General features: G+C 36.2%; 1 pseudogene; it reads left to right on the forward strand.

The window, feature by feature from the left end:
• Window positions 1–23860, forward strand: part of LOC132027506 (acireductone dioxygenase-like) — a 48186-nt pseudogene extending 24326 nt beyond the window's left edge.
• Window positions 23861–24773: the final 913 nt, after the last annotated feature.

The following is a 24773-nucleotide window of genomic DNA, read 5'->3' on the forward strand; positions in this document are numbered from 1 at the left end:
GCTAAATTTAATGCTCTTCAGAATCTTTCTCAAAGAAGCATATCTCTAAGGTGTTAAACTAATAAAATAACATTCCCACAATCTGTTTGGGTCACTAAATTCTGAAAATTAGAGACTTCCTCACTCAGATTGAAGCAATTTTATTCCAATTGATTCGTAAGAACTTCAGGATGTTAAAAAATTAAGCAATAAATTTGTCTTTTGATATGTCTGGAAAACCAGAGGAAGATAAACCAGTACTATGTCATTATTGCGGTTGAAATAGCCACCACTTAATTACTTAAGTAATGCTTTACAACTGAAGTCCGAAGAGGAAAATAAAAGTTTTTCAATGTACTATTAGTGAAAATTGGATGTTTTTACCCATTTGAAGACTCCATTTCAAAATCACAGGTGCACTTTATTTTCTGTATAGGTCACCTAGAGATGTTTATGTTAGTGTCCACAAATTATACATTAACAAAGTGTGCAAAGACATACTGTTGTTCTTGATTACTTGAAAAGTTCATGTACAGAGTTACAAAACCCTTTTTATCTTTAAATATATAGGAACTTCTTGTCTTGAATTGAGGAGTTAATTTAGCTCTTTTGCGTATATTGTTTGCAACCTTTTGTCCAGCCTTCCGAAAATGTAAGCAAAACTGACTATTTACTCTGTGCTAGGCTTATAATCTTTTGCATCCAAGAATAGGACTGCTGACACAGTCTGCTTACAAACTCTGTTCTGTGTGTGGTACTGTTTGATATGACCATATATGAACTATAGTCCAAACCATCTTGATTAACCAAATTTTCTAGCTTCTGGATAGCAGACATATGTTCCTTTTCACTTTTCTCCTAGAGAGTTCAGGAATCAAAAGGACACTAGCAATCGAATATTCAGATTAATAATAATAAACCCTAAGGCTAATTGCCTAATTTTAAATTCAATTTTTTAAAAATAGTCTGTTTTGATCCCTGGAGGACTAACAATCTTCCATTTTTTTAAAAGATTTTATTTATTTGGCAGAAAGAGAGAGATCACAAGTAGACAGAGAGGCAAGCAGAGCGAGAGGGGGAAGCAGGCTCCTGGCTGAGCAGAGAGCCCTATGCGGGGCTTGATCCCAGGACCCTGAGATGATGATCTGAACCGAAGGCAGAGGCTTAACCCATTGAGCCACCCAGGCACCCCTCCCATTATTCTTAATGTAAAGTTGTCCTGCCTTATGTTTCCCCAACCTGTTTAATTTTAGTTATTTGACATTCTTCTGATGTGATGAACTCTGCTGAACTGAAATGTATGGAACATGATTTTATGTCCACATGTAATGACTTTTCTCCAAGTCCATCTGTTGCTACTAATAAAACATTATTTGTGAACAAAATATGTTAATAACAGCAGACATAAGTCTTCACAAACTTCCTATTGTTTCCACTTCTGATAATGGTGGGGCCTACCAGAGCTACTTTAAGTTTAGATTTCCCCCAGAAACATGGGACACCCTAAGTTGCATTACTTGATCTCTCCAAAATGGCCTCTAACCCAAGCTTTACGTTGAATGCGGACTACACCTGATTCTGTAATAGTCAAATGAACTCTACTTCACCTCTAGCAATGATGCAACCATTAACCATTTTGAAAAGAAATGTTTCCTTTCATAAACTACAGCACACCATCCTTCCTGTTGATCTAGAAGAGACAGCGGTCATCTGTCCACAGGGGTCACACTGAAGGCCGCACATGGGAGAAATTTTAGTGTTCCAGGGAAGGACTCGCTTCATTTAGGAACCTGAAGAAAATGCAAACTCAGAATAACTTCATTTTTAGCACACTCTAAACTCTTTTCTCTCTCGTCTCTGCAGGTGATGGTCGTTTCTCTTGCCCCCTTGTTTCCTTTGGTTTTGCATAAAATTCTGGCTCTCCAACATCCCCAGCATGAATCCCAGTTTTGACTTCCTTAAAGGTAATTTAAATTCGATAATTTAATTTATTTTTTCTTTTTGTAATCTCTACACCCAATGTGGGACTCTAACTCATAATGTCAAGATCAAAATCGCATTCTCTATCAGCTAAACCAGCCAGGTTCCCCTTTAGGGTAACTTACATTGACGTGCAAATCTATGGATTCATTTCCAGTAGAAGGATATTTGGGACCTTAAAGAGGAATGTTTATTTTTAATATTTCAAATATATGAACAGAGATAGATGTCAGATAACTACCTGAATAACTAAATAGATGGATAGATACAAAATACGTAAGACAAAAATCTTCTTGATGCTTTTTGTGTACGCCTTTTTTTGCCTCAAACTAGAGAGATATAGATCACAAGAATCAACAGTGGGTACTCTATTTAGGTAAGTTTGTCCATATCTTCTGAATAATTCATTATCATATAAATAAAAGCTGAAGTTTAGTTTGTGTGCTAATGTACAATACAGGCATCATATTGTGAATATTAAGGCTTTAAAGGCATGTTTTGTAATATGTGTTAAATAAAAACGTGTTTCTTAAAATTTTCTTAATAACCGTATATTTTACCTCAACCAATAATGCAGATTATTCATTGACTAGCTTCCACCTTTATGCATATTCTACATTAAGATTATAACTAGATCAATAAAAAAATCTTCATATGTTTCAACATTCTCTATGCTGTGAATGACATTTGTTGTTCTCTTTGGAATACATCTGGATTTCTTAAGGGCATAATCCCATTGATACTGCAATATATAGCGTGAAAACATGGTGCTGGTTTCTTTAATTTTTCTAACAGAGTATGACTTTCCAATTGTCTCTTCCTATCATCATCTGAGAATCTCTTATTTATGTTAATAGTGGGTGCTATTGTTGATAAGCTACTTGTAACAAATGAGTCAAATAAAAAGGCACAAGTTCTGCAGATGGCGGAATAATTCAGTGGGATAATCTGCATAAGCAGATTCATATTTTCATAGAAAACATTTTAATTTAATGTTTGGCTTTGATCACTAGCTTACTGAACGTACTTAATTTTTCTTATCTAGTTCCCACCTCCTTTTTAATTAAAAATTATACTGCAATTACTGATTAATCTTTTTCCAAGTAGCAACATGATTATATCATGCTATGTTATATAGTACAGATTTCTATTGTTACAACTTTATTCAGATATATAGTTTTATGTCACCTGCTCCCCTAGTGAAATATCATTCAGTGTGAAGGAAAAGCAAACAATTCAATGTTAGCTTTTTTTTTTTTTATTTATCTGCAGAGAAAGCACAAATTTTCTGGTCTGGGATGTAGTAGTTTAGAAGTCACTACTCCATTCTAATAATAAGCAAGGAACTGAACAAGCAGAAATCAACTTTTCCTAGTTCCATCAGAGAAGTAAGGTGACCAAGCAAACCATTACCCTCAAAATTGGAGGAACAGACAGGAAGATACAGAGATTCACAACATACTAGAGCAGAAATCCCAAAGCAGAAACTTTCATAAAAACTATTGCTGGGATAGAAAAACCTGAACCGTAATTTACAAACTGCTAAATAACCTGAGAAAAAATCTCTTACTTCCAGCTGGAGAAGAGGGAAATAAGCCACTTTGAAATAAACTAGAGCATTCTGTTCTTAACAAGGACTGACCTCAGAAGAAATTGTTTTATGAAAGTGTAAACTATTGGATTTTTTTTTTTTTTTCGGAGCTTAACCTAAATAGAGGAAGGGAAATATCTAGCGGCAGCCCCTTCTAGCCACCCTCTTCCACATATGGGCATCCTCAGCTGAGGAACACTAGTAGAGTTCACATCCAGAGGCACAGGCTTACCAAAAGACTGAGATCTAATCATATGATTATAGAATACTTCCTCTCCTCCTACACGTTATGGTCATATTATTAATGTCATATTTACTGCAGTCTTTTTACCTAGTTCTTCAGGTCCACCTTTCAACAAAAAACTACAAGGCACAATGAAAAGCAAAAATAAAGTTTGGAGAGAGTGAACAAGGGTCAGAATCAAAGTCAGATACAGCATGCAGGTTGAATTAATATACCAAGAATTTTTAAACTATGATTAATAGACTAAGGGCTTTAATGGAAAAGTAGACAATATGTAAGAACAGATTAATAACATAAAAGATAAAAATTCTGAGAAAGAATCAATAAGAAATGTTGGGTATTGAAAACACAGTAACAGAAATGAAGAATGTCTTTGATGGGCTCATTAGCAGACTAGACGTGGCTAAGGGAAGAATCTCTGAAATGGGGGATATGACAACAGAAACTCCTCAAACTGAAAAACAAAAAGAAAAAAAGACTGGGGGAAAAAAACGTAAAGAATATTCAAGAGCTGTGGAACAACTACAAAAGGTGTAATATGGGGCGCCTTGGTGGCTCCAGGTGGGTTAGAGCCTCTGCCCTCTGCTCAGGTCATGATCTCAGGGTCCTGGGATTGAGCCCCACATCGGACTCTGTTCAGTGGGGAGCCTGCTTCCCTTCCTCTCTCTCTACCTGCCTCTCTGCCGACTTGAGATCTCTTTCTGTGTCAAATGAATAAATAAAATCTTAAAAAAAAAAAAAAGTGTAACATACATGTAATAATACCAGAAGGAGAAGAAAGAAAGGAACAGAAGCAATATTTGAAACAATAATGATGGAAAATTTCTCCAAATTAATGTTAGATGGCAACCCATAGATCCAGGAAGTTTACAGAACACCAATCCTGCACCTAGACATGTCATATTCAAAGTTCAGAAGAAATAAACAAAAAGTCGTAAAAGAAGACAATGGGAAAAAAAACAAAGAAACAACACTTCAGAAACCATGAAAGCAAGAAAGAAGTAGAGTGAAATATTTAGAGTGTTTAAAGGAAAAAAAATACCAACTTAGTATTTGCTACTCTGTGAAATTATCCTTCAGAACTTGAGGAATACAGACTTTCTTAGACAAACAAAATTGAGCAAATTTGCTTCCAGTAGAGTTGTCTTGTAAGAAATCTCAAAAGAGAGAAGGAAGTAATATAAGTCAGAGACTCAGATCAACAAAAATAAAGGTAGCGCATCAGAGAAGTAATCAATGAAGGTTAAGCAAAATTTCTATTTGTAGGTGAAGGTTGGTTCAAAATAATGGCAAAATGTATAAATGTGTATATACATATGTATAGGTGGAATAAATGACAACAGATGACAGCAATAATACAAGGGGCAAAAAAGAAGAATTAAGAATATTTTGCTATTAAAAGTTACTTTCACTACCATGAAGTAGTATAATGTTACTTGAAAGTGTACCTAGACTGGGTATATTGCAAACTCTAAGTAAAACCAAAATAAGTAAAAGAAGAAGTGTGAAAGACAAATATAGAAACAAAGAACAAGAATAATAAAAAAGAAAACAGTAGCAAATATGATAAATATTAATCCAGCTATATTAATAATTATTTTAAATGCTAATGATCTGACTACATCACTTAAAAGACAGATTCTCAGGGAGTGCCTGGGGGGCTTAGTTATTTAAGTGTCCAGCATTTGATTGTAGCTCAGGTCATGATCTCGGGGTCATGAGATCAAGCCCCATGTAGGGATCTGTGCTGGGCATGTAAGCTGCTTAAGATTCTTTCTCTCTTTCTTCTTCTGCCCCTCACTCCACCCCGCCACACTCTCTCTCAAAAATAAAAAAAATAAAAAAAATTATAAAAGGCAGATTGTCAGAATGGACCAAAAAACAAGACCCAGTTATATTTCTTACAAGAAACTTGCTTTACATATAAAAACATATATAGATTTAAAAAAAAAGGAATGGAGAAAGACCATGTTAACACTAATCAAAATAAGCAAAGTAGATATATTAATTTCACGCAGAACAGACTTTAGGGCAAGAATAGTTATGAGGGATGAAGAGAAGCTACACACAGCGATAAAGGGGTTAATACTCTAAGAAGGTATCATAATCCATAATGTATAGACACCTAACAACAGAGTGTCAGAATATGTGAGGCAAAAACTGATAGAACTGCAAGGAGAAATACATGAATTCACTATTATTGTTGGAGACTTTAACATCTTGCTACCAGAAATGGACAGATGTGGCAGACAGAAAATCAGTAAGGACATAGCTGAACTTAAGAGTGCCATAGATCAAGTGGATGTAATTGACATCTATGAACCTCATCCCAAAACAGCAGAGTTCTTCTCAAGCTCACATGGAACATTTATCAAAATAGACTACATTCTAGGCCATAAAACATAACTAAATGCATCAAAAAAAAAAAAAAAAGAAAGAAAGAAAAGAAAGAAAGAAAGAAAGAAACCATACAATGTCTGCTCTTAGATCACAATGAAAGTAACTAGAAATACTTGGTGATCAAACAACACACTTCTCTCTTTTTTTAAATTCAAGTATAATTAATATACAGTGTTACATTAGTTTCAAGCATAGAGTATAACAACTCAGCAATCCTATACATTTCCCAGTACCCATCAAGATGAGAGTACTGTTAATTCCCTTTATTTATTTTACCCATCCATCTCCCCTCTGGCAACCAGGAGCTTGATCTCTACAGCTTAAAGTCTGCTTTTTGATGTGTCTCTTTTTTCTTTGTTTATTCATTTTGTTTCTTAAATTATACATATGAGTGAAATGATATGGTATTTGTCTTTCTTTGACTGACTTATTTCACTTAGCATTATACCCTCTAGGTCCATTTATATTGTTGCAAATGTCAAGATTTCGTTCTTTTTTAAGGCTATGTAATATTCCATTGTTTTATATACCACATCTTCTTTAGTCATCTATGAATGGACACTTGAGTTGCTTCCATATTGTGGCTATAGTAAATAATGCTGCAAAAACATAGGGAAAATTTGTGGGATTCAGAGAAGCAGTATGAAAGAAATTTATACCATTAAATGCACATATTAGAAGTGAAAGATCTAAAATCAGTAATCTAAGCTTCTATCTTAGGAAACTTAAAAAAAAAAAGAGCAATAAATCCAAAGTAAACAGAAGAAAAGAAATGATAAAAATTAGAAAAGAAACCAATGAAATTGAAAACAGGAAATGAATAAAGCAAATAAACAAATAAAGTATCAATAAAATTAATAAGATTCTAGCAGGGTAACTAAGGAAAAAAAAAAGAAAATACAAATCACTAATATCTGAAATAAAATAAGGGTCATCCCTACTGATTTCTAGGACACTAAAAGATAATAGAGGAAAACTATGAACAATTCTATGCTCAGATTTGATAATCTAGATTAAATGGACCAAATCCTTAAAAGATAAATTAACAACCCAATTAAGAAATAGAAAAGACCTGAACATATATCCAAAGAAGCTATTCAGAGGGCAAGTATACTTTAGCAAAAATGATCAATATTGTATTTCATCAAGGAGTTGAAAATAAAAAAAAAAATGAGATATCACTATGCACTACTTAGAATAGTCAAATCCGAAATATTTACTACAAACACTGGCATGATTGTAGAGCAATAGGAAAGAATCAAAAACTTATGTCCACACAAAAATCTGCTCATGGATGTTTATAGCACCTTTATTCATAATTGCCAGAACTTGGAATTATCCAAGATGACACTGAAATGCACTTCATGGGTGAATGGATGAATTAACTGGCCAACTTCTTGCATCTGAATGTGGTCGAGAGATCAGAGGGGAAGCAGTTCTCTTTTGACTCTTATTAAGGGCAGGGATCTCATTCATGAAGACCACACCTCACGATCTCATCTAATCATAATTACCTTTCAAAGGTCCCACTCCCTACCATCTCATTGTGAGGTAGGATTACAACATATGAATTTTGTGGAAACACACATTCAGTCCATAACACTCTTCAAAAAGCAAGATGGTTATTTTTGATTAGATAACCACTGTTACCTAAAGTGTTTTTAAGATTTAGGAAATTTTATTTTTATTGTTTTGTTTGTTGTCTTTTTTTTTTTTTTTTAAGGTTGCAGTGTTAAATCGGTAAAAGGCACAAAAGTACTTCATATTCTTATGTGGGAAATGGGAATTAATAGAGAAATATATTGTGGAGGTGTCCAAAAAAGTTTTTACAATAGCCAGAATATAGAGGATACATTAAAAGAAATGAAATCTCACTACTATTCCTGGAAGCAATAAGCTCTGACCTGTATCAGAGCAGTTGCTTGTATTTCAAGTGAGAAAGCTGTCCTTTGATCACTATAGGAGGTACAACTTTGTACCTCAATAGGAGTATGTTTCAGCAGGAAGATTCAAAATGGTTGTTGTTTAGACTTAACAATTTCTTTATCTTCCTTTAGTTCACTGGAAAGAACTATGGTTCTCAAATTTTAATGTGCATTAGGATAGCCTAGAGGGTCTATTAAAATCAGATTTCTAGCTCCCAAACAGATCCTGGTTCCGCAGATCTAGGGTGGGGACTTTGCTCTTCTAGCGAGTTCCCAGGGGATGCTGATCCTCCTAGTCAAAAGAACATATGTTGAGAACCAGTGGGCTTGAATATACACTACTGGTTGAATGTACATGTATCCTCAGAATGTACCAAATTGTTGTTTTTGACACCAACTGAGACCATCTTTCCCACTTTATATATACAGCCCTTCAGATATGAATTGATTTTTTTTAATTTATTTTTTAAATTTCTTTGCAGTGTTCCAGAATTCATTGTTTATTTACCACACCCAGTGCTCCATGCAATCCGTGCCCTCCATCCTACCCACCACCAGGCTCACTCAATTTCCCACCCCCCACCCCTCCAAAACCCTCAGATTGTTTGTTTCGGAGTCCACAGTCTCTCATGGTTCACCTCCCCTTCCAATTTCCCCCAACTCTCTTCTATCCATCTCCCTATGTCCTCTGTGTTATTTCTTAGGCTCCACAAATAAGCGAAACCATATGATAATTGACTCTTCGCTTGAGTTATTTCACTCAGCATAATCTCTTCCAGTCCCGTGCATGTTGCTACAAAAGTTGGGTATTCATCCTTTCTGATGGAGGCATAATACTCTGTAGTATATATGGACCACATCTTCCTTATCCATTGATATTTTTATTTTTAATGAGCTTGTCCCATAGGGTAGTAACTTTTGTAATGAGAAAAAATATACCAGAGGAAACCTGAATTTGAAGTAAGGAAGTTTGAGTCCCAGCTTTTTCACTTTTCTGTGTTCAGCAGCTTGGCTGATCAATTACTATCAGAGGCTCGCTTTCTTTCTGTATAAAATGGGAGTGATACCAGACTTCCACAGCTGTTTTTGAGTGTTAAATGGGATGAGGCTATGTGAAAGTGTCTTGTAAACAGCAAAGTACTCTACAAATGTAACAGCTTATTATTATTGATCACATTATTGATTTGAGAATGCCTTCCCACCTTCAAAAATTCTGATGTAAAGAAGATTCATCATAGAGGGTGAGTTTTTTTGACAGACTATAGTAAGCAATCAATAAATATTTATAGACTAATTGATAAAATAAGGCAGATTCAGATGCTGATATCTTACAATATATAGACAGATTAACTAAGAGAACTCTACTATTCACTTGTAACAGCAGACTAAGAGAAATTGATTGAATACAATTGAACAAGTATTTATTAAGTGCTTCCTTTGTATCGGGTTCCATGATTAACCATTCTCTGTTCATGTTTTAAGTTATTTCAAATACCAAACACCAAATGAATTCCCCACTTGAGACTCAATTACTTCTTTGAAAATGGGCCCAACAGAACCAATAATTTAGCCCAGGCTACTCTGCTTTGAATTTGAATTTATTCAGTATAAATCCTCATACATCATATTAGTATAGTTAAATTTCTATCTCCAGCTTGGTGATCTAAAAAAGGATGTTAAGTGAAAAAAAAATTACAGAGAAATACAAATTTAGTATGATCTCATCTCTACATATTTTTAAAAATCCATTATACATGCCATATCTGGAGAACTGGAAAACAGGAATGATACATACCAGTTAATGAAAGTTACCTTGGAGGGGAAGAATAGAAGGGAAATTTAACATTTTACTTTGTACATATTTTTATAGCCATGCGCATTTATATAAGAATATTGTACTGAGAACAATTAAAAGTAAATGGTAATTTAAAATATTTTTATATATATATCAGTACACCTACAGAGAACTACTGCTTGGGAAGCATTCTCCCACATGATAGGTTTGTATTTCCCTTCAAAAATATCGACCCATGAATGAATCATTAGGCTTCCTGTCCTTGCTAAAATAGAATCCCAAACTAGTTCCTTTAATAGGTTATTTTTCCGTCAGTGCTAATTCACGTGGTTCCTGTGCTTTGTGTGAAAATGTACCACTGCTGAGCCCTGGGCTTCCCTTTGAGCGGTCAGTGAGAGTGATGTCTAATCAAGAACAACTTTCCCTGCAGGATTCCTTCCTGTAATTTACTTCCCACTGATTCTCAGGGAGGTGATTCCGCAGTACAAATACATTCTCTGTTTAATCAGTTCCCTTGATTTCTTTCTGAAATCCATAAGAAGATAGCATTGCAATAACACCATCTCTCTGGAGCAGCTTTAGACACTTCCAGCATTTTGTCAACAAGCATTCTCGGAGCAGAACCCCGCACTAGGCACTAGAGCTGGGTAGCGAAGAGCAATGAAATAGAAAAGGACACCCTGTCTCCATGCCTAGAACATAAAACCAGGAGAAAGGAGTGAGAGATCTGGGTCTAAGGAGAGATCAGAATAGGGTCGAAGGAAGCTGTGAAAAGCAGCAGAAGAATTAAGAAGGGTGAAGGAAAGGGAAAGTCACCGGATCCCATTTTGTAGCAAAATGAATTCTTTAAAGGTTTGAAGATCAATGAACCTAACTTTGAAATTTGAATTATAATGTCAAATTGAAAAGATGGCAAAAGCTTCTAAAGCCACCCTAGATATAAAACATTAATTACCCAAAGAAAATTTAAGTAGAACCTGCTTCCATGGCGCTCTTGCCCAGCTGCGAGCTGCCTTAGCTAACAGTCATATTCTACCATCGTCGTTTGTCTGAATGTCTGTCTCCACTCTGGAACCACAAACTGTTCAGTGGCAGAAATTCAGATCTTTATCTCAGTTCTGCAATGATGGCTGTATTACCCAGACTTCATAAATATACTGGGTAAGTACATGAGAATCTACATTGGGTTTTGTTTTGTTTTGTTTTGAAAAGTTAGTTCCTGAAACAATCTTATACTGAAAGGTATTCACAGTTCTTCTAGAAAAATCTTGGATGTTCCTGTACTAGACCCTGTATTTTTTAGTTGCTATTCTTTAGAATTCTGCATGTTCTGTTCTCACAACTTTATTCATTCTTTTCCTTTATGTGGAATCTCTAGTATATCCCTTTTTTCTTTTCATTTTTCCTTAGACTAACTTCCAAACTCACCTTCTTACTCATAAAAGTGTGTTTCTGAATTGTCAACTGCAATCCAACTTGTTGGTCCTTTTATTTTGTTCTGCTTTATTTTAAAGCAAAATAAAATGAAATTGAAGGAAACTTGTCAAGATAGCTGTTGAGAATGGAACTCTGAAAGAAGATTGCTGCTAACAGTTTTTTTTTTTCTTTCTGAGTCTGAGAAAATCACTATGATTTTGTTTTCCTTTGTGGGACTCTTTTTCTACACATTGCTTATCTCTGTGGCAAGTAATAGAAAGAAGGGAGAGGCCATTTTAGGATGAATCTGGCAGCTTGCAGGTGATTCCAGCACAGAGGAATTCCAGACCCACCCACCCACCCCCCCCATAGAAAGAAGTACAAAAACCAGTAGACTAGGAAGAGACAAGAAAAGAACAACTGAAGGTCATGCCAGGCAAGAGATCAGGCCTTATAAGCAAATGCCAGATGGAAGTCCAATGAATTCAGAATGGAATCTGAGGCAAGGAGAGAAAAGCTGCTAGAGTAAATGAATTAATTTCATAAAGAATTATAATGCCACACAGATCCAAGTTGACAATCTCAATGTCAAACTGCAATCAATCTTCAAACTTAAATCACACCTGGTGGAATTCTTTCTTGACAACCCCAAAGTGTTTTTCTGAACTCCTTTAGTTCTCAAGATATACCTCTTCCAGTAGAGAGCCACCAATTGCTACTTTGGATTCTGGTAACTTTTTATGTTTGGTCTGTGATCTCTTCTGCTGTATTATAAATTTCTTTCTTGAAATATCTATGTGGTTTATCTATTACACCATAAATATAATATTACTGCAGTAATAATTTTCCTGATATGAGCAGCTGATGATATCAAAAGTCCTCATATGAATAATATTGTTAGGTCATCTCAAGTCAAATTCAAAAGCTTAAAACCTCCATCCTCCAGTACCTTGCACACTGAACAAAAGTGGTAAGAACTGATGCTATGTCATTGTTATATGGAAGATATTCATAATAAATATGTTGTCGATGAACCCTAGACCCTGAAGTCACTCTTCTAGTTTCTTCCCACCTTTTTTTTTTTTTTAGAGAAAGAGAGAGTGCCCACATGTGTCACTGGGTTAGGGGGGCGGGGGGAGGGAAAGGAAGAATCTTAAGCAGGCTCCCAGCCCATCACGAAGCCAATGTAGGGCTCAATCTCACCACCCTAAGATCATGATCTGAGTTAAAATCAGAAATCGTATGCTTAACCAACGGAACGCCCGGGAGCCCCAAGTCCTTCATACTCTTAACAGTACTTGAAGTTACTGTGTTCTCTTTTTTACTGTCTTTTCCCCCCCATTAAACTATAAGCTCTGTGTACACAAGGAGCATCTCTGTCTTGCTCACTGCCCAATCTTGAGGGCCTAGAGAAATAGTGCTTAATACATATTCAATAAGTACATACTAAATTGAAAAAGTGTTGTAGATTCTGACTGTACAATAGGAATTATGACCCTAGAAGAAGAAATTAGGCAAGAGCCTGATTGATACTTTCACATTATTTGATATAACGTAAAAGTAAATAACGTAAAAGTAAATAAGCCATAGACCTATATACAAAAAAGCAAAAATACTTTTAGAAAGGGAATAATACAGCTTCTCAAAGGCCAACATGAAGAGTCTAGCTCACTTTTTTCCCAGTCTTGATAAAATTCCCCTCAGTTTCATGGCTTTTATTGTGTTTTTTTGCCTACCACCATGGATGTTCAAAACATCTTTATAATTAGGTTATATCCTAAATTGCACTACTGAGACTATTATCCATAATAGAACATTTGTCTTGCCATTTGAAGTCCATCTTTCCATGTTATCTCCTTGACTAGCGCACATTACAGGATTAACTCACAAAGGACATTTCACTCACACACTGGTTTCTGTTCCCTACTTATATCAAGCATAAGAGTGCTAAGTCAGTGGGGCCCCACTGGGGATCAATATGGCACCATTTAGTTTAGATGGAGAAAATCTTGTCCTAAGCATTGGGAAACCAACCTGTGCATGCGGAGGCGTATAAAAGAAAGTCTCTGTAGCCTTGTCAATAAAGACAAGTTAGAAACAACCTAATGTTTCATTACCTTGAAAATGGATGAATACATTGTGATACAGTCACACGAGGGAATATTTCACAGCAGTCAAAACAAATTAATTACATCTATATCTATTAACATGGATGAATCTAAAAACATAATGTTCAGTTAAAAAAAAAAAAAGGTATAACCTGCTTTACAAAATTACAAAATACAGGAAATCTTACCCACCAACTTCTTGGAAGAGAGGATTCTTCAAAGAGCTAGGCAGCCATTTATCAGATGGGGACTTGCCCAAAAGTACCATATTTTTACTTAAAACAAACAAACAACAACAAAACCCCTCCCAGATATTGCTATTCACACTAACTGTCTCCACCAATCTGCTTACCTGTGTTTTCCATTAGGGAACAGAAAACTAAGCATCCTTTCATTAGAGTTTTTCTTCCTTAAGTAACATAGAAAGTAAGGTAAGAACAGACAGAGAGAGAGAGGCATAGAAAGTAAGAGAAAAACAGTAAAAGGCAGAGAGGTTAAGAAAATAAAAATTTCCAATCAGAATCAAATCTGTCACTGAGAAAACCTTGATAATTGTTTTTATTAAAGGAAAACATAGAAGCTTTTCATCTGCATGTTCCTGGTTAATTATTCAATTCTGCACTTCCCTCTGCGTATCCTGAAGCGGTACTAAAAGGTAAGAACTGATTCTGATGAGTTGGTTAACCACCATTAATGTTCTTGATAATTGACTATTTAGGTGTGACATTTTATTTGAAAAGAAAAAGAGAAACTCTTTCTGGAACAAAGAAGTCGTTCTCAGGATTTTCAATGTTTTTAAAATAAATACATAGAATTTGAATAATTTAAGACCTTCAGTGTCAGGCTTTGAAAAACTTAAAAGCGTAAGTAAAAATACTTGTGGATAGCCTACAAACAGTTTCCTCTGAAGTGAGATTATTAATTATTGAACTTGTCTGTACCAGATTAGTTATTTTGAATTGTTTTGACTCAATTTTGTAGCCACATTCTCTGTGGCGATATTTAGTTCCCTTTAAACTCTATTTTACAATCATCTTGCTTCAATTTCATGAAGTTCAGATTTATCCTAAGCAATTTAGAGGACATTCGCACATACTCAGTTCCCTAATGCAGCAGTCATCCTGTCTCCTGACTCATTTTATTACAAAGGAACAGATGTGATGGGAAAGGTGATGGGGGGGGGGGTGGCTGGTGGCTGGGAGGCAGGGCAATTGACTCTTTTTAAATTTCATATTTCAAATGGAAGGTAGCACACTCAATTTTTTGCATTAAAACAAAGGGGTACATTTATAATAGCACCATAACATTTATGACCGGGAATGAGAACAGAACAAGTCAAACAACTTCTCCAAATCATGTCCTCATTTTAGAAAATCAAAGGCTTCTAGAAGCCAATCTCTTTACCCAATTTTCATTGCAATGACTCTCTTTGACTGATGATATTAGGACTATCCGAAAATGTGAAGTATGGCGAACTTTTTCTATGTAGAAACAGCTGATTCCATTACTAGAGAAGTCCTACTGCCCTAAAAATCTTCCTTTTATCAAGCTTCAACTATTTCCCTGAGTTTATACCCTTTAATTTCTATCTTCTCTTAGAAACAACCTAGTTCAAAACTCTTACCTCCAAGGGCTTCATAGCCCTCAAACTAACTCAAAACAACTTTCTCTCTCTAATCTTCCCTATTTTAGGATACTTACAGTTAACTTTTGTCAACAACTGCTCTGGGACACAAGATACAGAACCCCCATTACCTTGATTGCTCTCTCTTCAGATCACTTTTGTCTGACATTCAGGATAGTGATGAAAATTCCCAAGCTTTAGAGTCAGAGGGTGCTTGTTTGAAATCTCAGCCTCGCTGCATTTTTGCTATGTGACTTTATAGGATAATGTTGGTTGAGTTACCACTCCTTCTTTGAGTTACCACTCCTCAACTTCGTTGAGTTACCGCAACCTCAATGTTGAGTTACCACTCCTCTTCCAATTACCAGTAGCAACCCCATTTTTTCCCATCCTGGAGCATCCTGGGACTTTAGAAACCTGCTTTCCCTGAAATAAAAAGTACCTAGGAGTTCACATCCCCCTAGGGTGAGCCTCCACAAATTACTGCTCAGTGCGGAGGTATGAAAGATTGAGTTCCCTCGCTTCAGAGTTGGGTAACCTTAAGGCTTACCTCACACTCCGGAGCTCCCCTGTGCTCATAGGCTAAAGTCACCTCTGAGACTGTCAAGTTTCTTCCTTTCTGTATCTCTCCACTTCCCTGCTCTGCTTCTCCCACTTATCTCTTGGTTTCTCCTGGAAGTACTTTCTTAGTAAACCACTTGGCCTAGAATTCTTATCTCTGGTTCTGCTCTAAGGAAACCTAGATGAAGATGAGAAATTACTATAATCTCCAAACTCATTTTCTATAATTGGAAGTGGGATCAAAATTGCACCTATTTCTGGAATTAATGTAAGGCTCAAATGCGAAAAAGCATATAGCACGATATAGTTTCTGGCATGATACAAATGTTCACTAAAATGTAACTTATCAGATTCTCTGGGCCAAGAATTGAATGTGACATTCAAGCTGCAGAAAATTCAGGTTAATAGGTAATCAAGTTTTCGCTAATGAAGCCTAAGGATGCTGTCTTTCCTTGAGAGGGATGGCTACCATGGAATTAGAGCTCACTGCAAAGCTCACTGCTCAAGACTTGCACACCGTGCCCAGGAGCTGCTCAGAAACCTTTGCTGGTTTCTTTTCTCTTGGCCCTGATTAGCAGTGAGCCAGAAAATCCTGATCAGCAGCACTATTTTGATGTCGTCTCTGGGGCACCTAGAGGAAGGATGTTTCCAATATGAAACAGAGAAAGTCAAAATCTAGAATACTTGTCCCAAATGTTCATTTCAAAGAGCTCTCCAAAAGATTAAATGTGATATAAGTCAATATGCCAAAAAAGTCTAGGAAAACTGAGGCTTTCCGGTCTTTGTTTGGCACATCAGACCGCATATTTGAGAGGTTCAATGCTGTGCAACCAATTATGAGATGAGATTGGTATTCCAGGGTTGCGTTCATCCAGCTGCAGAGCTCAATCAGGGTTACACACGCAGCTGAAGGAAACTGGGCAGCAGTTTTAATTAATTGGCAATTTTGAGCCTCTCATGCTAAAGCTGCCTTAATGATGGAAAAAGAAATGATATGGGAAGGCAGCACAATTTGAAACATGCAGATTTCCAACTCTGAGCTTTTAAGCAGCAACCTATCATTCACACAGTGATTATATGCTATAATATTTTCTAGTTATAAAAATCTTAAATAAATGAAAATCAGCTTAGAATTTTGAGTTTGCTAAAAGCTTTTTGGCTTCTAAAAAGGATTTAACTGGATTCTAACATTGTTTTGCACTTGAGTAACTACTACAACTATTCTATTTATTTGCATAATGTACCTACTATGATTGCTAAAATGGAAACAGTGCTTTATGATTTATAAAGTCCTATTATAAATTATTATCTCATTTAACCCTCAAAACAAAGATAGAGTAGCAAAATATATATATATATATATACACTACCATCAACCCCCTTAGAGAAAAAGACAATAAAGTCGTGAATGTTTTTAGTGGTGATGTGAATCTGCTGACTCATATATAATTTTTCCAAATTGCATTGTCAGCTCAACTCACATCAATTTATCTATCTATCTATCTGTCTATCTATTTACTTTGAGGGGAGGGTGAGGGACAGAGAGAGAGAGAGAGAGAATCTTAAGCAGGCTCCAGCCCAAAGCCCAAGGTCCAATGAGAGTCTTGGTCTAATGACTCTCGGATCATGAATTGAGATGAAATTAAGAGTCCCACCTTAACCAACTGAACCGCCCAGGTGCCTCACATCAAACTATCATGTAATCTTGCTGATTTTTCTAACAGAAAAAGAGATTATATTTTATCATGATCCAAATATCAAGGGAAATGAACCCATTTGTAACGTATCATCTAGTTCAAGTCCTACTTAGTGGTAAAAAAATAATCATCTTTCCTTCAACCCTGACCCAACTGGAATCCCAGCTTCTACCTTGCTTCTCCTATTAGACAATGTGTGCTGGAGTCATGTCACTATCACCCTCATATTCTTGATAAGCAAAGCCCAATTTTTGTTTGGTAATATGTTTCCTAGATAATAAATGAGTTTGCTTGGGAATGCACAATTACAAGGGAATTATCATGCTTAGGCATTGCTTGGGAAGAGTTTACAAGCTCGCTGAACATAGAAAAATATATACAGGTACACGGAGAACAAAAAACTAGATAACACTAGTTTAGTGTTTAGTGAGGCTTTAATCAACACAGGTTTAGGGAGGCTTTAATCAACAGAAAGCCACAGTGTTATAGAGATGGTCCAGGAAGTTGTAACTGATTCGACAGCTGCATGGCTATCTGATCACACGCATTGCCAGTTTTGTACTCATAGGCTCTGTGTGCCTACATTCCTAGCTGCCAGCTCCCCGGTGTCTCAGTCAGAGGGAAGCTGAGAATACTTGCACAGTTTTGCCCCTCCCCACCAACCAGGCCCAGACTAATCAATGCACCTGGATGAGACAGTTCAGAGATGTCACAACACTGTCTCTCGATCTCCCCTGCAAGGCTGAGCCCAAGTGACACTCTATGGGACTTCACTCCATGCGGTGGCCATGCTTGCTCCCTCCTTCTCACCCTGGGTCCCCTTTCCTCCTCACCTGCCCACTTTTTCCTGCACTGTCTTAATAAATCACTTTCACAGACATCCTTTTTTTCTTTGTTTACTTTTGGAAAGTTCACTCTAAGGCAGAGAAGTCTGAAACTTATCTGGGCCTTAAATATGCTTTAGATTTGAGTGGTATGTTGAAAGTTCCTTCTCTGGTGGGAGAATGTTGTGAGCAAATGCTTGGGGAGTAGGGCTTTGTATGGTTTATGTAGGTGGGAGGAGGTGTGGCAAGAAGCCTTTCTGATGGATAACTCTGAGTAAAGCCAGGAAGCATAATTTTGGGTAGGTAGGATAATAGAGCAGAATAAGATCAAATAAGTCCTAAAGGAGGAAAGAGGGGGGGAAAAAAACAAAACAAAAGAAAACAAAAAACAAAACAAAACAAAACAACAACAACAAAAAACCCCACAGATTTTTTAACTTAATGTGATAGGGAGTGGGAAGACGTTTTAAGTCCAAAGCAGAACATGAAGAAAGCAGGCTTTTCTAATTGCATTTTCTAAAACATGGTACAGAGCTCCAGTTTCTGTAGATGCCCTGTAGGAAAAAAAAAAAAAAAGGTTCTCTGGTCAAATGATGTTTGAAAACACCTTCTACATCTAGCTCATTGGTGATTACCAAATGACCATAAATAAGCCTGTGAAAGCTGGGGTCAAGGATTAGTTTTGAGGGTTTTTTAGTATCTAATCTTTCCCACGTTGAGAACTACGCTCTAGTGTAGTGCTATTCAAAGCATGACCCACTGCTGGTAAAGAATCCTCTCGTGCTTTATCAAACATTCCTAAACACGCTTGCCCACTGAACACTGTGGGGAAGTCATTCTCACTAACACATTATAGAACAGGTTTTCCTGTGAACCTGCTTTAGGAAATTCTGTTTTTAGGAAGCTCGGTGAAAGCAGCAGAGACTGGATGGATGCCAAAAAGCGTTGTTAGGGACAAGACCGGACTTGCGGCCAGAGAAATGTAAAATAAACTAAGAATTGGAGATAGCTGAAAAAGTCACTGGATATTATAAATGGGGAGATTGGAAGACTAAAAGAACCTGAATTTTCCAGCCCCACAAAAGTGGTGTAACACAAATGAGTCAGTGTAGTAGTATACATTCTCTCAGATTTCTGAGATATTTAATGGAAATAGAGATATATCTAATAGGGATACCTAATGGCAGATATCTAATGGGAAATAGGAAATGGGACAGCATCTTGAAGTGAAAAAAATTTTAATTAAAAATTGAATGAGTCAGTCCAACTTGGCTATGTTATCCAACATGATTTTAGAAATATTAAAAGGTAATTTTACTGAATTTAAACATTAAATTGTTTTAAAAGCTTGTCTGTAGTTTCAGTTAAGCTCAAGTAACATTAAGGACAGGTTTTGATATCGTTTTCTGGGTAGGATTTTTTCAAATTTTAATGAGCCAATGAAACGACTGGAGATTCGGTTAAAATGCAGATTTCAATCTAATAGGTCTGCATAAGGACTGAAAATTTGCATTTCCAACAAGCTCCCACCGTGGTGTAAGCTTGTGGTCCAAGGAGCACACTATGAGGAGCAAGAGGTTCAAAGATAAAGTCCAGGGTATAATATAAATGCAGGGACCCTAAATTGGAATTACAATAGAAATTATTTCTCCTCTGTCAAGTATTTACAGTGTTTTTTCACCGTTCCATTTGTTCATTTACTTTATTAATTGTGTAAGATGGTATTCACTGCCAACTGAGGATACTAGAAAAAAATGAATGATAGGGAGAAAAAATGTGGATAAAGGAAATTTTAAATGAGATATGAAAACCGTGGGAAGCTCAAGTCAGACTGATGGTATACTTTCAGAACGAGAGTTTGGTACAAGTGGGACGTTCCCATGGCTAATTTACAAGTTATGCAGGGGAAAGGGACTGTTTTATCAAGATATATTTTTAACATTTTTTTTTCATTCTGAGTTCTTCTTTTTACTGTTAATTTTATACATGCTGTGGGCTGAGAAATATGAAAAAAGATTTCCTTTAAATAGCAATGTTACCTAAAGCCAACCACACCAGTTTTTAACAGAATCTTTCTGCTCTATTATATTTTGTTATTTTAATAAACTTTATTCTCTGAGGAAGTTTCCAACACCACTTCCTTCGTTTTTGTATGTCAGTACCTTCTCGATTCTAAAAGCATAAGCTTGCCTAAGAAAAAAGAGAAAAACATTCTTGTAATCATTTGTATTCAGAGTACAATGGCAAAAGAGAAATGGTGGTTTTCATTGATTTCAGATGTATCTTTGTTACTCTGTGGAAACAAAAGCAAGGGGATTTAATTAATAAACCTTTGAAATGCGGGGGTTTTTGAAATAGCAACGATGAAAACATAAGCAATATCCTTTCATTTTTCATCAGATGGTCCTACTGACCATATCTGAATATTTTAACTTAGAGGTCCACCTTAAAATTAATAAGAGAGTAATAAAAATAGTTGTTCATTTTAAAATCCTCATGTCATTACAGGATGTTATACATAAAACAAGTTCTCATTTTACTTTTAAAATATGACTATACCTTTATGAGATATGCAATGTTTTTCAGAAGATTTATAGGTAAACTTTGTATTATATTATTAGCCAGCCATAGCTTCCTCTATGGATTAAAGAATTAAAATGTTAATGGGAAATTCATGGCTCAGGAATTAGAAAGCTTCCTTTTTCCTCTGAATGACTAAGTATATATTTGGCTCTTTTCAATATTGTGACCCAAAAAATTCATTAGATTTACATTAACAAAGTAAGCAGTGTATATTAATCTTCTCAGTGTGGAAAAAAGGTAAGAAAACTAACAACTCTTGAGTGTCTTTAGTGTCCCAAGTACTATCAAAGGTGCTTTCATTTAGTTATTTCATAAAATGTAACCAAAATGTAGGTCTGTAAATTAAAAAAGATAAAACTATAGGCTACCTTCAAATAATCAGAGTAAAACAACCCATAAGAAAAAAATTCTAATTCAAGGAATGTAATTTATTGTGACAGTGAATAATTTTTGTGCCCCTCCTGTGAAACTTCACAATTGATAAGAGATCCAAGATACTGAAAAGGAAGTCCACAGAGGATGGGGGTCTACCAGATCCCCCCTTTAGGACTAGACCATTGAAAATGGATCTGAGAGTTAACTCATTTCTTTCTCAGAGACCACTGAATTTTATGCTTGCTTTTCTTATATCCAAGGCAAAAGAAGACACAGAACTCTGCCTTACCTGGAATGTTTGTACTTGACTTGAGTTTGCAAACCATGTATTAACAAACAGTTGACGTCAGAGCAGTTCAGTCTTTAAGGATTGAGTTAATAGAGGAATTAATTCCTATGGAAAAATTTTGAAGTAGAGAAAGTTACCCAAACATTATGAAAATACGTGGGAAATCAAGTATGAGAGTACCTGAACAAAAGTTAAACAGATAAAGCAAATTAAAAAAGGAATTTAAAAATTATATCCAGAATTGTAGGAGTCAAAAATTTTATGGCCAAGAATCAGTGTACACACATCTTTCTGTTGCTTTCTACTGGGGATCACTACTGGAACAACAACAACCAAAAGTCTTTAGAAGAATTTTTGGACACAATCCATTCACACTACCTTACTTCAGTCTTGAGCACCTATAGTTTTGTTTTGGTGGTTTCTTAACAAATTTGCACTGAAATGGTTATATTTCCATTTTACCAGAAAATATGCATGCCAAAATGAGTTTGAAGTTTTTCATAGTATACTGTTTACTAGAACTGTAGATAGAAGAGGAAGAACATGTATGTACTTATATTAGATTTTTTCCTTTTACAATTAGATGTTTAAATTTCTTTAAACTGTCTCTTGAACTTATTTAAATTGATTTATTCATTTTCTTTGAAATATTACCTTATCCTCTACTAAATTGCTTTTTGGGGTCTCATTTTAATGGCTAAAGTTATTTTTAATTTATTTCAGGTACAGAATTTCAAACTACTGTTGAAATTTGTTTTACGAAAGATGATATTTTCCAGCAATTCCAGAAAATACATTGAGATTTTGGATGCGTATAATAAGTACAATGTCCATAATTATTACAGATGATTAGGAAAGAGGGACTAAAATAATCATACAGAAGTGTCACCAATATACCATAGGAGGTCCTAAGATGCACCCCATGCTTATAATTTCATTTACTCCTCATCACAACAGTACGAGGTAGGTTCTGTTGTTACTATTCCAAGTAACCAATGACAAAAATTATTTTAGTTCATTTTTAAGAAAAAAAAATATATATATATATATTTTTTTTAAAGATTTTATTTATTATTTATTTGACAGAGAGAGAAATCACAAGTAGGCGGAGAGTCAGGCAGAGAGAGAGAGAGAAGCAGGCTCCCGCTGAGCAAAGAGCCCGATGCGGGGCTCGATCCCAGGACACTGAGATCATGACCTGAGCCGAAGGCAGCGGCTTAATCCACTGAGCCACCCAGGCGCCCCAAGAAAAATATTTTTGTAAAAATTATACATCCTTTCTATATGAAAAGAAATTTGATCAATTTATAAAAGGGCAAAGAAGGCGGCAAAATATCTCCAAAAACTCATCACACAAGAAAAAAAAGTTATTAGTGTTTGCTGAAAAAATATTTCAGAAGTGTCTTTTTGCATGTGTATGAACACAAGGGTGTTTTTATATATTATGGCTACACAGATTGACAGATAAGCAATAAGAGGATACACAGATGAATAGATAATAGAGATTAATATATAGAGTGGTGATAAATAACAGAAATCCAGCTAACAGTTTGAAAAACAATTTATTTTTCTTTCTTCTCTTTCCACGTACAGGACCAACAAAAGTCATCAGTGTATGACAGAGGTGGTAAAATTAGGATGCCTGAAAAAATGCAAAGAAAAGGTACTATTTAATATCTGATATTCAAAACAGGATTTCAAGGAGACTTTAGGCTCAAAAGTCATACATCATTAAAAGGAAAAAGAATATTTTATGTTCTTTTCTCTTCCCTTTAGTTTATTGAGAACCAGTCTTCAAGGAGTAGCCCATAAAGTCTTCAAAATGGGACTTCCACACAGGAAGAAGTCCTAGGTCACTTGCATTTTGCCAACTGCAGTGGTCAATTCTCAATTAGCCTGTGACATAAAGGGTAAAAGATGGGCTCTGCCTCAGCCCCTCCTGTGGAGGCTGACAAGAGGTCAGCGGGCTGCGGCAGACCAAGGGGCAGGCAGGTGCTTGCAGAGTGAGTCGTGGCCCGGCCACGGGTGCAGGCCTGGTCCATAAACAAGACCGCTGAGGACCATGCACAGCCCGGCCACCTGGTCGACCTCCTGAAGCAGCTGCACGGGCTCAGGGTTCTTTACTGGAAGCTGGATGCTGACAAATCAAATGATCCGGGATTAGGAGAGATCCGAAAAGGGAGAAACTACTCCTGGACAGATATAACAACTATATGCAAGATTCAACACCCAAATTATGAAGAAAAAATTAAGATATTCAGTGAGGAGGATTTGCACCTGGATGGCGATCAGCAAGATCTTGGCCGACAGCGAGTACTTTGATGTGGAGCGGATCCGCATTTTCACCGAATAAGGGGACATGTGGGAGAAGCTGCGTGGACGGCGTACCACCTGCCAGCTGACCAGTTCGAGGCTCAGGGACAGTACCCAGAATTTTTGGCGCAGAGCAGTCGTGCTCTCAGGATCTAGCTCACCCTTCCGCCCTTGCGAATGTCCTGAACGTGATCACAGCAGAGAGCCGGTCCTTTCTTCTTGCTTTTATATTTTAGACCAGGGCCTAGGAGAGCTTTCCTTTGCAAGATTATATGGTCAGGCTGTGTTTTAATGAAAGGAGCTTTATTATAAAAGTGATTTTTACATGGAAGCAACTGTGGGAATGTGGACAAAGTATATTCATTTGAATTAATTCAAAACCCGGTTCAGCAGTCCTCTGTTAGCACAGGTTTTCCATTTTTTTAATATAATTTTTTATTTTTTATAAACATATATTTTTATCCCCAGGGGTACAGGTCTGTGAATCACCAGGTTTACACACTTCACAGCACTCACCAAAGCACCTGAATGAGAGTCGTGTCTCCATATGTGAGCCCCGAGCTGCTCCTTTGGGACTTGTCTCTTCAGATGTAAGCAGATGTCAGTCAATGACATGTCTGCATTGTAAGAAGATACCATAATAGATGACAGGACTGGTCAGATAGAAGACACTTTTCACCCAAAACTGGGTACAGAGTGCTGTGGGGAGCAAGGTCTCATACTAGTGGGGCAGTAGGGGGGGACATTTGGAATTTCTACACCACTTTTTTTCCAAAATAAGGTAGCTGTCTTAATTTTATACTCTTGGTTTGGAGTCCTTATAATCAGGTACATATGGTTCATTAAAATCTCCCCGTTTAGATCCTTTGAAAAGGGAGGGGTGGTAAAGGATGCTTAACTACTTCATAAGTGTATAATTGTAATTACTTCACCTGTACAGAGTTCTTTTTTTAAAGTTTCTTGGAAATTGTTTTCACTTTTGTTATCATGTATATTTTACCCCATATTTTTACATAACCCATGCTGTCTTTTAAAGTATCTATGTTTATATTACAAGACATGTATTATT

The sequence above is a fragment of the Mustela nigripes genome, chromosome 12, assembly GCF_022355385.1.
Source record: "Mustela nigripes isolate SB6536 chromosome 12, MUSNIG.SB6536, whole genome shotgun sequence".
Taxonomy (NCBI): Eukaryota; Metazoa; Chordata; class Mammalia; order Carnivora; family Mustelidae; genus Mustela; species Mustela nigripes.